At 41.3% G+C, this 13,215-nt stretch overlaps 1 protein-coding gene across 1 annotated transcript in view; it reads left to right on the top strand.

Moving 5' to 3' along the window:
- The first annotated feature begins 8,027 nt into the window (after nt 1-8,027).
- Nucleotides 8,028-13,215, top strand: part of LOC306932331 (uncharacterized protein) — a 17,227-nt gene continuing 12,039 nt past the window's right edge. Inside the window, exon 1 of the mRNA XM_079514086.1 lies at nt 8,028-8,041. The gene's annotated coding sequence lies outside the window, so the exon portion shown is untranslated. The remainder of the gene's footprint in view (nt 8,042-13,215) is intronic.

The raw sequence follows: 13,215 nt of genomic DNA, 5'->3' as shown, positions 1-13,215 counted from the left end.
GTTTCACATTAGCCCAAAATGGGCACACTAGGGTTATACCTAAACACAAACTACAGTAGGCTAACATACAAATATTTAGCCATGTCAATATGGCAGCAATGACAGTATGCATGACAGCAGATGCATATAGCATACATACAGTATGAATCAGCATTCAGCAGCGACTTACTCACCATTTTGTTGACTTGCCTCAAGTTGCCTGTCATGTAAGGAAAACCACAGCTTTGTAGTTCAAGTCCAGTTCGTTCCTCTTTTTATAGGACACTGATTGGTACACACACACACACACACACACACACACACGCACACGCGCACAGTCCAGAGGCAGGTGCCATAGTGCCGGACTGGCCAGGCAGCGGAGAATTAAGAACACTCATGGCAGGGAGTCCTTGGCAGGGTAAGCATGACATTTATTCTCCATTTCTGGTGCACTTAAATAACTAGCCTACCTGTCGACATTTGTCCGGGGGAGCGTACTTCTATGCGATTCTGATTCATACACAAGGCACTCTGACTTTGGAGGATTCTTATTAAGATTAACTTAGCCCTGCAGGCTTGGTTCCGGTTCCCGCTGAAAGCTAACAGCATTCCCTCCGAATTCACTTAACTTGCTGCGCTGCACGCCTCCAATTACTGGCTTGCTAGCCCAAGTGCAACTGGAGAGCATTCACACGTCATTGTCTGCCTGTTGGAGTGTTGCCTGCATGGGGGGACCTGTGCGTGAGTGCGTGCGTGCGTGTGTGTGTGCAAGAAAGAGAGAGAGAGAGAGAGAGAGAGATTTCATTGTGATGAATGCACCTGAAAAGGTTCTTGTCTTGTAGATTTGACAACTGTCAATGAACTGGTATCTCACATAGATAGAAGTCCCTGACAGGTCTATAAGCAAATATACAATGACCGCTGTGTGTGTGTGTGTGTGTGTGTGTGTGTGTGTGTGTGTGTGTGTGTGTGTGTCAGAGCATTCATTAAAATAATTTGATGCATCGATTTCATTACCACAAGTGGATTCAAATTAGGAGAAGTCGAAAGTCGAAAAAATAAAGAAATTAAAAAATATATATATTTTCAATTGTTTTCCCCATATCATATCTTTGCTCTATGTGTGCGTGTGTACAGAATTCAAACTGTAGGATTGATTATTGTCACGGAGTTAAGGACAGAAGTCATTGATGGATTTATAATGAAGATAAAACCATTTAGTTGCATATAAAATGCAGAAGGGACAATTAATGTTTCACCAAAGATATAAAAGGACTGTATTATACTGAATTACTGAGCTACACAGGGCTATAACTATAAAAAATACTTTTGAGAAAGTACTCAAAGAGTACACATAATACTCAGCACCACAACTAGGCAGAGAGCCTATGACCAAGTTAACAATTAGCTTTAACAGGATTACTTTAAGCAGGAAATACTCTTTTAGAAAAATACCTTTAAGTAACCAATAAAAAGATGAGTCCACCAGAAGAAGGATTGTCGAGTCAGAACAATTATGGTTTAGTTAATTCATTTTCAGATCAGAGAGACAGGACAGATCCACACACAGCCAAATAAACTCTCCCCTGTACCACCAAAAGGGCACAGGGTAGTCTCTGACGAACAATTCATTTCAAAGGCATTAATACTGTAGAATACGTATTGTTGATACACATTTCATTGGCTGAATAGACAGTTAATTTCCACTATTCCACGCTGGCACTGCTCATTGGACCAGCACATAGATGATGAAACTGATATTGTGACAGCTTCATAGACCGGGAAAGCACTGAGGCTGGCGTTGCTATGGCAACCTGAAGATAACATTTCTTCCCGGCTAGCTGTGAACTCTTTACAGAGAGAAATGCTCCTATCTACTTTCTCACTAGGCATCAAGGTCAAATACATGCAGTGTTTATCCAAATAGACCTCTCAATATGCCAGCTAACTTTTGACTGCAGGGGACAGACAGTGAATTTTAACTTGGCGTCAGGCAACCCATAATATAAATGATATAATAATATAACGGATAATATAGGGCTGAGATGATTAGGCACGTGGATGGTGACATGACATAAATAGGATAAGGAGAACAACCCAGAGTAAACAGGCAGTAGGCTGATGATAAAACCGATGGTCAAAGGGCAAGATGAACACGGTCTGGGCCAAAAGGAAACATATTGACACCAGTCCACAAAAATACCAAAATAGCAGATCTACCAGATCTATCAACTCCATCACGTTTTGTGGATGAAGTGTCAAATGTGATCAATAATCAATAATCAATCTTCAGGGAATTAAATTTAAAATAATATAAGGGTCAATTGGGAGATGAGAAATAAAAATTAACTCTATATTAAGGATCAGGAGGGGAATAGAACCAGAATGGAAACCGTGGAACCAGGAACAATGAAAAATAAAAAATAGTTTTGACTTAAGACTAGGCAAACAATCACTCCTTATTTAGATGGTACTGTGGGAGAGAGACAGAATGACTTTTCTCTCTCGATCTTCGGTCTTCGGGGTTCCCAAGGAACTCAGCAATGTTGCAGCGTTCCTACACCGACGTTTAGTGTCATTTGACAACAAAGTTCTTTGTGGCTCATCAGAGCAGACACTGGATGGTTCTTCTTGGCTCGTTGTCGGAGCCGAATCTTCGCCCCGCCCCCCGGATGGGTGACATAACAGGTGACCCATAGGTGACAATCTCAGCCTATACTTTCTCATTGACAGATACTTGATCTCTGTGATTCAAACGGGAGAAAACGGCCGGAGATGCCCCTAACAGTTCTTATACCAAGCAGAGCTTGGAAAGGGGGACAGGGTAATTGATGATGTTATGTTTGTTGCGCTCCTGCGCCGATCGTAGCAGCTTCCGGGTGAGTCCATTAGTACCATAAAGGTCAAATATAGAATCAAGTCTATCCAGGGGAGGATATATGCCTAATCAAGTCAAACTCAAGGTGATGAAAACAAAATAATAAAATGAAATGGAAGGGGAAGATGTCCCTATTCTAAATATCTCAATGTAAGGTCAAGGGGTGGTTCGGGGATAATAAAGGTTAAATGTTTACAATGGAGGGATATTCCAAATTCAGAGGTAAAATATGAATCAAATCTAAAATAATAAAAATATGATGAGGTGGGATAATGAATCCTAATGGAAGGAAATTTAGATTGTCCAAAGATGGGATAATTCAGTTTACATAATCTATATAATGAAGCAGATCTGGGATCTGGAAAATGAATAGTCAAAATACCATATTAATCAATTGAGGGGAGAAGGAATGATCAAATGAATCCTAATACTAGGTAGGGAGGGGTAACAGCGTTTTAGCAAAATACAGTGTCTTAGTAAAGAAAAACATGGAAGAAAAACAGAAAACAATTATGTGTATGGTGAAACATGAGTGGAATTCTAATTTGTTCCCGATGGGAAATCTATGGGCAGATGGCCTAAGGCCTATACTGTTCTAGGGGGTCGGGCCTAATACTGTTTTTTAAACGGTTCTGAGTGGGTCGGGGTCTAAGGGCAAACCCTAAACTTAAGGGAAAAGGGATCTCGAGGTCGACAACACCATTCCTTCACTCTATTCTCCATCACTTTTTGTTGACCTCTAGATTACTCTGTCCCGGGTTTGTTCCTGACCACGAAACCACCAGAGATCCGTATCTGTGAGATAAGAACAGAAAGACAAAAAAAACAACAACTGGTGAATGAAATGAAACAACAATTATAAACAATTCATCAACAGGGTAAACATCCACAGGGTATAGTTTTAAAAAAAAAATTGAAAATGACTGTTCTACCAACCGCGCATGTTACACAGCCAATGGTGAAAGTAGGGCGTGTAGGTAGACAGGGAGACAGAGAAAACAATAAAACGATATCTCGAGTAGAAAACAAAGTATATAGACGAAGATTTGCCCAAAATGGGGCGCAGAATCGTTTATATGTTCTGCATAGGATGGGACGCCTTCTGTGCGCCTAAATGCGCAGTGAATACAGACAACTTGTGTCCCGTATATCACTCTGGGATTTAACTTAAATCAAGACCCCCTTCCCATGTAGTCCGGTGCCTAGTACGACCCAGGGGTCGCACACTGTCCCCTGCGCGTAATTGTCTCAGCTACTGACACACGCAGGTTAGCCAAGGTCAAGATAGACCGAAATTGACCATGATTTGTACACATCAGGTCTCAGAGAGATAGAGTAAAAAGTTCAAACCAAAAAAAATCCAAAAAAATCTAAAATAACAGGAATAAAATGTCTTGGGAAAGAATGGTTGACACCACTCAAAAAAATTGAAATGAAATAATAACAAAATAATAAATGAATGAAATCAATAAGGGGATTGGTTGAAATCAATAATAAATGGTCATGATAATGGGCCTTTAAATGTTCATGGGGTCCTATCTAAAAATGAAAAACCATGGCACGGCCACTAGGCAATTATAAAGTGTATGAAATGATGATAAATGGCGGAACACGGAGCCTGACAGATAAATAAATCAATAATCAATAGTCGTCACGCATCCCTAATATTATCCTGTCATACTCTTCCAAAATAAGTGTTTCACCCACACGCACTAACACGGACAAACACATATGCACGCACACACGCACGAACGCATGCACACACACACATAGACAAGAGCAACATATCCGCCCACAGGACAAACGTACTCACTCAGTCACTCTAAATACAAATAAAATGAATATACAATATATGAAGGTGACATTGAACAAATGGTACGTTACATACACACCCACATCATTCAACTATTAAAAGAAGAATAACTGTTCTACGGGACAACACACCCATCCATCCAAACACAAGACAGTGAAATACACACCTACGCACGAACACGCACGCAGACAGACAGAGAGGAGAGAAGGAGAGAGAACAGATGGAGCCATGCGTTTTAACACGCACGCACACGCACGCACTCAGTCCCTTAAGCAGACCGAGAGGGAGAGAGAAGGAGAGCCTGTTGCTCTCCTCCCTAAATTCCTTAGATAAGGAGCCTACACACTCTAAAATCATTAGTGTCATAAAAACCGAACACTACTATAAGGTACAATGTAAAAGGGGTGATAAAAAAATAAATAAAAATGTAATCAAATGGTGAAAGGGATCACAGACCTTTTACGGTATAAAAAGAACCTACTCTACTCCCGCTCCCCCGTCGAGGTTTGAGAGAAAGAAGACTATAAAAGAAGTAACATCTATGGATTCTTACAGCGATATATCAACAAGGGTGTCCTACGAATGATAACCGTATGCTGAAAGGCATAAATACTATAAATAGATAAGAAATCGAAGCAGATAGATAAAATGAAATTAGGACGCAGCGCCCGCGGAGCGTTGCCTCCTGAAAATAAAAGTGGAGGAAAATAATGTGACTGAGACATGTTCAGGGATTAAGTCCCAGACATGAATGTACGGCAATAAATTATAATAACAGTATAATCTATGAAAGTAACAGAAAGGTAAATTACTTAACTTCAGAAAAGCAAGCAGCTGAGAATCAGGCAGGCAGGAGGTGGTCCCGGACAGGGTCCACCGAAGCGGAGAGGAACCGTCGTACGGACAGACGATCCAGGAGGGAGGGGGGGGAAATCTGTGGAGGACCGTTCAAGCTTCATGCTTCGTCCGTTCGTCCACAGATCCGCGGCTTGTATGTTCCCAAAAATGGGGAGGATCGGTTCCAGAACTGAACATGCATCGACAAAACCACTGCTCCAAAAATATGACTATGGACTTTGTTCTTCCGGCAGAAAATAAATAAAAAAATTGGGGGGATGGTTCCTTTTGTCGGAGGTGCTAATTAAATAAATTAGACTTATACTCAGAAAAAGCCGGTTCGAAATGGACCAATTTGATGGATTTATAATGAAGATAAAACCGTTTAGTTGCATATAAAATGCAGAAGGGACAATTAATGTTTCACCAAAGATATAAAAGGACTGTATTATACTGAATTACTGAGCTACACAGGGCTATAACTATAAAAAAATACTTTTGAGAAAGTACTCAAAGAGTACACATAATACTCAGCACCACAACTAGGCAGAGAGCCTATGACCAAGTTAACAATTAGCTTTAACAGGATTACTTTAAGCAGGAAATACTCTTTTAGAAAAATACCTTTAAGTAACCAATAAAAAGATGAGTCCACCAGAAGAAGGATTGTCGAGTCAGAACAATTATGGTTTAGTTAATTCATTTTCAGATCAGAGAGACAGGACAGATCCACACACAGCCAAATAAACTCTCCCCTGTACCACCAAAAGGGCACAGGGTAGTCTCTGACGAACAATTCATTTCAAAGGCATTAATACTGTAGAATACGTATTGTTGATACACATTTCATTGGCTGAATAGACAGTTAATTTCCACTATTCCACGCTGGCACTGCTCATTGGACCAGCACATAGATGATGAAACTGATATTGTGACAGCTTCATAGACCGGGAAAGCACTGAGGCTGGCGTTGCTATGGCAACCTGAAGATAACATTTCTTCCCGGCTAGCTGTGAACTCTTTACAGAGAGAAATGCTCCTATCTACTTTCTCACTAGGCATCAAGGTCAAATACATGCAGTGTTTATCCAAATAGACCTCTCAATATGCCAGCTAACTTTTGACTGCAGGGGACAGACAGTGAATTTTAACTTGGCGTCAGGCAACCCATAATATAAATGATATAATAATATAACGGATAATATAGGGCTGAGATGATTAGGCACGTGGATGGTGACATGACATAAATAGGATAAGGAGAACAACCCAGAGTAAACAGGCAGTAGGCTGATGATAAAACCGATGGTCAAAGGGCAAGATGAACACGGTCTGGGCCAAAAGGAAACATATTGACACCAGTCCACAAAAATACCAAAATAGCAGATCTACCAGATCTATCAGTCATTCTTTCCTGTTCTGTCCTGTTTCTGGTTTAGCTTTACGAGCGGGACGCATGAATCTCTCTGTCTCCGGTAAGTGCGGGTTGTTGTTTATTTGCATGGCTCAGAAAATAAGTAACAAACTAACGTTGAGTTAGTGAGAACGAGAACGTTATCGAGTTGTTGGAGGAGGAGGAGGAGGAGAAGGTTCACGTCGTGAATGTGGAAGGTAATAGCAGATTGTATTCTTGTGATGTACTAACTGCTGCTGGCTGCTATAAATGTTAATATAGACCATATGTCTTCTATTGTGTTCTGAAGGTCGGCCTGCTGTACTGCCACTAGTGTTATATTTTGTATTGTGTTCTCGGGCCGCTGTGCTGCGCTCCGCTGTGTGCCAATTATGCCCCCTCTCCTGTTGTGTTCTCTTTTCTGGTCTGTGTACCAGTGTGCGGCGCACACTTGCATGTGTGCCTGCACTGTTTAGTATTTACTATTACATTTTTATGTTTAGATAATCAGCGCTTTGCCATATGATACATAGTTTACACTGTGCCATATTGGAGAGGCCACTGTGTGTGCAGTGCTTTGTTTGACATGCTCCATATTTGAGCGTGCGCACCTCCACCCGCCCCCCTGTTAAAGTCCCCCCGTCATAAAACGGTGCATCGACTTGGAAAAATCTCAACTCGTTAATGCCCTAGTGTGTGTTGTGTTGTGTTGTGTTGTGTTGTGTATCAGGCTGGGTCTGGACTTAAAGGTGTAGTGAAACGGAAATGGTGGACATTTATTGTGAAGTTTCAAGTTGAAACACCGCTATGAAGTTTCTGAACCAATCAGAGCGTCGCATCCCTTCAGGGGATGGGACGGTAGCTAGGGGCCGTAGCTATGCATGAGCTATGCTACGCAGGACAGCGTGTGGATGTTTGTTTACAAATCAGATAGTCGTCCAGCTTTACCAGTTTACTCTTATGTGGCTTATTTCTACCCTATAATGTTTTCAGATAAATTTTTTAGCGTGATGATTAAGTTGAAACCGAGTAATACACTCCCTGGATGTTATCTTGAATGGGAATAAAAACGGAAGATGTCTGTAATCAGTAGCAGCTGTGCAGCCTGTGCTGGACGGATGCGGAGATATGGGGAATTAAACGGGTGAGCTTCATTTGTATTGGCTTTTATCGATGTTGGCCTCGACACGTCATCACGCAGCACGTTTTCGTTTTCAGGAAGTAATAAAAAATATATTTTTATGGACGTTTGATATAAAAACACACAAAAATGAGAATTTTCTCATTTTTTTGGCATCCATTGTTAGGTATGACCATATGATGACCACGGATATGGTCTAAAAGTGTGAAAAACGTATTTTTCATTTCACTACACCTTTAAGGCCAGGACAGGAGCCAGAATGACAGCTACCAGGCCTTTTGTTAGGCGAGACATGTAAACAAGAAATTATTGTTGAGTTATTGTTTAGAGGCAAGGAAAACTACAAGAGCTTTGTGCGTTAATAAAGTTTACTGAGCAATTGTTTGCAAAAAGATATAACACAGCGTGTCCAAGACAAGTACAGCTTGTTTGCATAATGAACATCCGGGGCACATGAATATGACGTCATCAGTAATGTATTCAGCCAGGTAATGACATTACACCACATCCCCCTTAATTACTAAGGTTTGAAAAGACCCAAAGCTGTAATCACTTTTCAAATCACAAAAATGTAGTTAAACCCTGAACATCAGATTAATCAGAATAATCATACATGAACTCAAGTCACATTCCACACGCACACACATGCATGCACGCACGCACGCATGCACGTAGGCGCACAGTGACACACAGTCCAGAGGCAGGTGCCGCAGTGCCGGCCAGGCAGCAGAGGATTAAGAACACTCATGGCAAGAACACTCATGGCAGGGAGTCCTTGGCAGCGTGAGCCTGGCTTTTATTCTCCATTGCTGGTGCACTTAAATAATAACTACCTGTAAACATTTGTCCCGGGGAGCGGGCTTCTATGCAATTCTGATTCATACACAAGGCACTCTGACTTTGGAGGATTCTTATTGAGATTAAGACAGCCCTGCAGGCTCAACTTTGTGAGAGCTCTTGCTCTGTGTCTCTCATCGAAACACGTTGCATCCATGAGTCGCTTCTCCCGCTCCTTGTGCTGAAGGGCCTGCAGGTCTGGCAGAGCTGGTTTCAAACTCTCAGGAAGGATGGGTAAGGTGGTGCGAAGATGACATCCCATGAGCAACTGGGCAGGGCTGTAGCCGTTACTCAGGGGAGTGGCCCTGTAGGCCAGGAGGGCAAGATAAGGATCTTTGGCCTTTTTGATCAACTGTTTGGACGGCACGCTCCGCCTCACCTATGCCTGCGGGTACTTAGGGCTGCTGGTCACGTGCACGAATCCATAGTCAGCTGCAAACTGTTTCATCTCATGTCCCGAGAACTGAGGGACATCACGTCTGTGGACCTAGTCGGGCTGAGTTGTGCTATTTCCACAAATCTGTAAAAATAATCAACCACTAGCAGATCTCTCAGGGTGAATAGATCCTAACTTCTGCCAGGGCCCGGCCGGGAGTTTGGTTGGCAGCAGATGTTCTCTGGGGTTAACCCTTTCTTTGATGCACTCTGCAGTTGAGCACTAGCTCTCTTATTTGACCGCTCAGTCCAGGCCACCACACTGTCTGACCTGCACGTTCTCTGCACTTAACTACCCCCTGGTGCCCCTCATGTATCTTGTCGAGAACATGATTTCTCATGTTGGCAGGTATCACTAACCTCATTCCACGCAGGAGCTGTTACAACTGCTGTGTGTGTAGGCCTACAGGCTACAGCCCTACACTATCTTCCATCTCTCCGCTCATCTCTGTCGAGAATGCAACTATAGCCTACTTGGACTGTGTCTGTTTAGAATGGTATAGAGCCTTCAGACGTCGGAGTTGATTGATTTCCAGCTTATTTTGTGGCTAGTAACTAATAACCCTTATGGTCTGAGTCGTCTCGTCTTTATACTATTTATTATTAATTCAGCTTCCACATTTTACCCTCAATGTACCCTCCTGCAATGGAAATTAAATATCTATATACAATGAAAAATATTAAGAGTACATGGCATGCAAGCCATTTAAAATGTTAAATAGGCTAATGTGGAATTTTACGCAGGTGGTTCCAAATGATGAATTGATTACATCACTAGCAAAATACGTGAAACTGGATCAACTCAATTAGCTGGAGCGGAGCGGAGCTGGTCCGACTCTGACTTGAAGCACACTAAACTGACCAGCACAGCTTCAAGTTTAAACCATAATGGCATGTAGGCAGGGACGCTTTTTGGGTAGTGCGGACGGCTTATAAATGTTAACAATCACTTTCCATCTCAGACCTAAGTTTTGCTTACATGTTTATATATTTCACATTTAGTAGTAGGCCTATAGGCTATAGCCTACTCACTGACAATGCGTGTCTGCGTCATCTATCAAGTAGCGCACTACGTGGTGGTCAAGTGGATGGTGTGCGACTGTGCGTAGGGCAGTGCAGTGTGGTGGTGGGAGACTTGAAAGACACAAAGTCGAGTCGTAAAGGAAAAAAAAGAAGAGTTCAAAGCCTCGCTGAGTTTAATATGATAAACATTACAAAACCATCGATCCAACCGCGCCCCAATCAGCCACGGGGCCCTGCGTTAAAACTGATCTAGACGGTATTATCAAGACATGATTGCATCCAATAACACCTAATGGCCTGTGTAACCGCTCCTATCCAGCAGAATAACAAACGCTCCAACTGATATCTCGAGGTTATTTATTTCCCCAAGACAACGTGAAAAACTGCAACACAAAACATAATATCCTTTTAAACACATTGAATTAAACATGAAATATTAATGTCCTTGTTATCAGTCAATCATGCTGTCCTTTGAAATGTCAATGAATCATGAAATGTCCGTATTATATAAACAAACAATGAAATGTACACAAACAATTAAACGATTGACAGAATTACAACACTGTTTACAGACAAAGACAATAACATGTAACATACCGTGTGCGCCTTCTGCAGATTATTTTAGGAGATCTACGTTATCTTATCTTATATTCTTTATTTAAGGACACTCTTTTTAGACGTTGGAAGAGCTCCTTGCACCACTGAAACTCAGCTTGTTCTGACTCAGAGCCTTAGAAAAGACAGAGTTCTGCAAACTCCGTTGACTTCATGGGGCCTGCGTAATGGCGGCTTCTAGCGCTACTGGGGACGCCGATTAGGGACAGTTCCTGAACCGGATGTTGACAGACTGCATGGATCCGAATGGCTCCGTCTTTTTGGCAAATCTAGAACTTCCTGTTTGAGAGCTAGCAAATTTAAAGGTGTAGTGAAATGAAAAATACGTTTTTCACACTTTTAGACCATATCCGTAGTCATTATGGTCATACCTAACAATGGATGCCAAAAAAATGAGAAAATTCTCATTTTTGTGTGTTTTTATATCAAACGTCCATAAAAATATATTTTTTATTACTTCCTGAAAACGAAAACGTGCTGCGTGATGACGTGTCGAGGCCAACATCGATAAAAGCCAATAAAAATGAAGCTCACCCGTTTAATTCCCCATATCTCCGCATCCGTCCAGCACAGGCTGCACAGCTGCTACTGATTACAGACATCTTCCGTTTTTATTCCCATTCAAGATAACATCCAGGGAGTGTATTACTCGGTTTCAACTTAATCATCACGCTAAAAAATGTATCTGAAAACATTATAGGGTAGAAATAAGCCACATAAGAGTAAACTGGTAAAGCTGGACGACTATCTGATTTGTAAACAAACATCCACACGCTGTCCTGCGTAGCATAGCTCATGCATAGCTACGGCCCCTAGCTACCGTCCCATCCCCTGAAGGGATGCGACGCTCTGATTGGTTCAGAAACTTCATAGCGGTGTTTCAACTTGAAACTTCACAATAAATGTCCACCATTTCCGTTTCACTACACCTTTAAGACAACCGGTTGCTTTCAGAATAAAAGCGTCATTAATTAAATAATTATTACATTACATTATTAGTATTATTATTACATTACAGTTATGGTGAAGACACACATTATGTTTCTGTGTAAAAATAAGTAATTAAATAACGTAAAAAAGTTATCTAAATGGATAAATGCCCAAGTCCATGCACTGGAGTGCCCAAGTCCATTCACTGGAGTGCATGGACTTAATAAAGTGGACGCTGGACAAAAATCCCTTCTATGTTTCGACTAGTGTGACATATGCACGCGTCCGGGGAGACCTCCTCTACAACACCACACTGTCCGCTAAGCAGCAGAGGTGTAAAACAAAAATTGGCATGCCATACAGCGAGGTGAAAGGTCAAAAAGTGGACTAAAATACGATAGAATATAAAAGAATACAGACAAGGCTTTGAAAGTTACAAAAAAATACCTTTTAATTAATCATTGCTAATATAACAGTGTACACTTTCAATGGAAAGAAAAAGGCATACAGTTTACAACTTTTTTACGTTATTTAATTACTTATTTTTACACAGAAACATAATGTGTGTCTTCACCATAACTGTAATGTAATAATAATACTAATAATGTAATGTAATAATTATTGAATTAATGACGCTTTTATTCTGAAAGCAACCGGATGTCTTAAATTTGCTAGCTCTCAAACAGGAAGTTCTAGATTTGCTAAAAAGACGGAGCCCCCCAGGCTGTCCCTAATCAGGCTCTCCATGAGAGCGCAGCTGTGCGCCCGAGCGCTTCCGGGATCACGTGACCGGGCTGTTCTGTGCCCCCTCAATAACGCAACTCTTCTATTATATGGCTCTGTTCTGACTGAGCTTAGCTCACACAGGTGCAATCAATGCTGCTTCACTCTAATCACAGGGCTCTGCACCTACATGCCCTCAACAGGCCATAATGAACTGAGCAATAAAATACAAGGCAACACACACACAATACAAACTATACAATATGTTACCCAAAACAAAAATACATACAATGTTCATATTATACATTATTTTAGAAAGGCAAGTAATAAAATCAAATATTACAAAATACCCATTGCTGGGACAGCTACACCCTGAATGTGTGAATCACTTACCTTGCTGCTCGTTTTCAGAATAATTAATCCAATTAAGGTTTGTCATATTATGGTTTAAAGTAGGCATAAACTTTAGCTGGTCAGTCAGTGTGTGCAGAGTGAGAAGCAGCAGTGCTCTGCAGCCTCTGCTGATTAAATTGATATGACCTATAGATATGTCATATATTTATTTATAGCTACGTTTTATTTGCATGGGAGATTTTTGGCAATATAGTGCTGTG

Source organism: Electrona antarctica, assembly GCF_951216825.1.
Source record: "Electrona antarctica genome assembly, chromosome: 11".
Lineage (NCBI taxonomy): Eukaryota > Metazoa > Chordata > Actinopteri > Myctophiformes > Myctophidae > Electrona > Electrona antarctica.
Note: the sequence above shows the minus strand (reverse complement) of the source record. Positions and strands in the feature narration are given on the sequence as shown.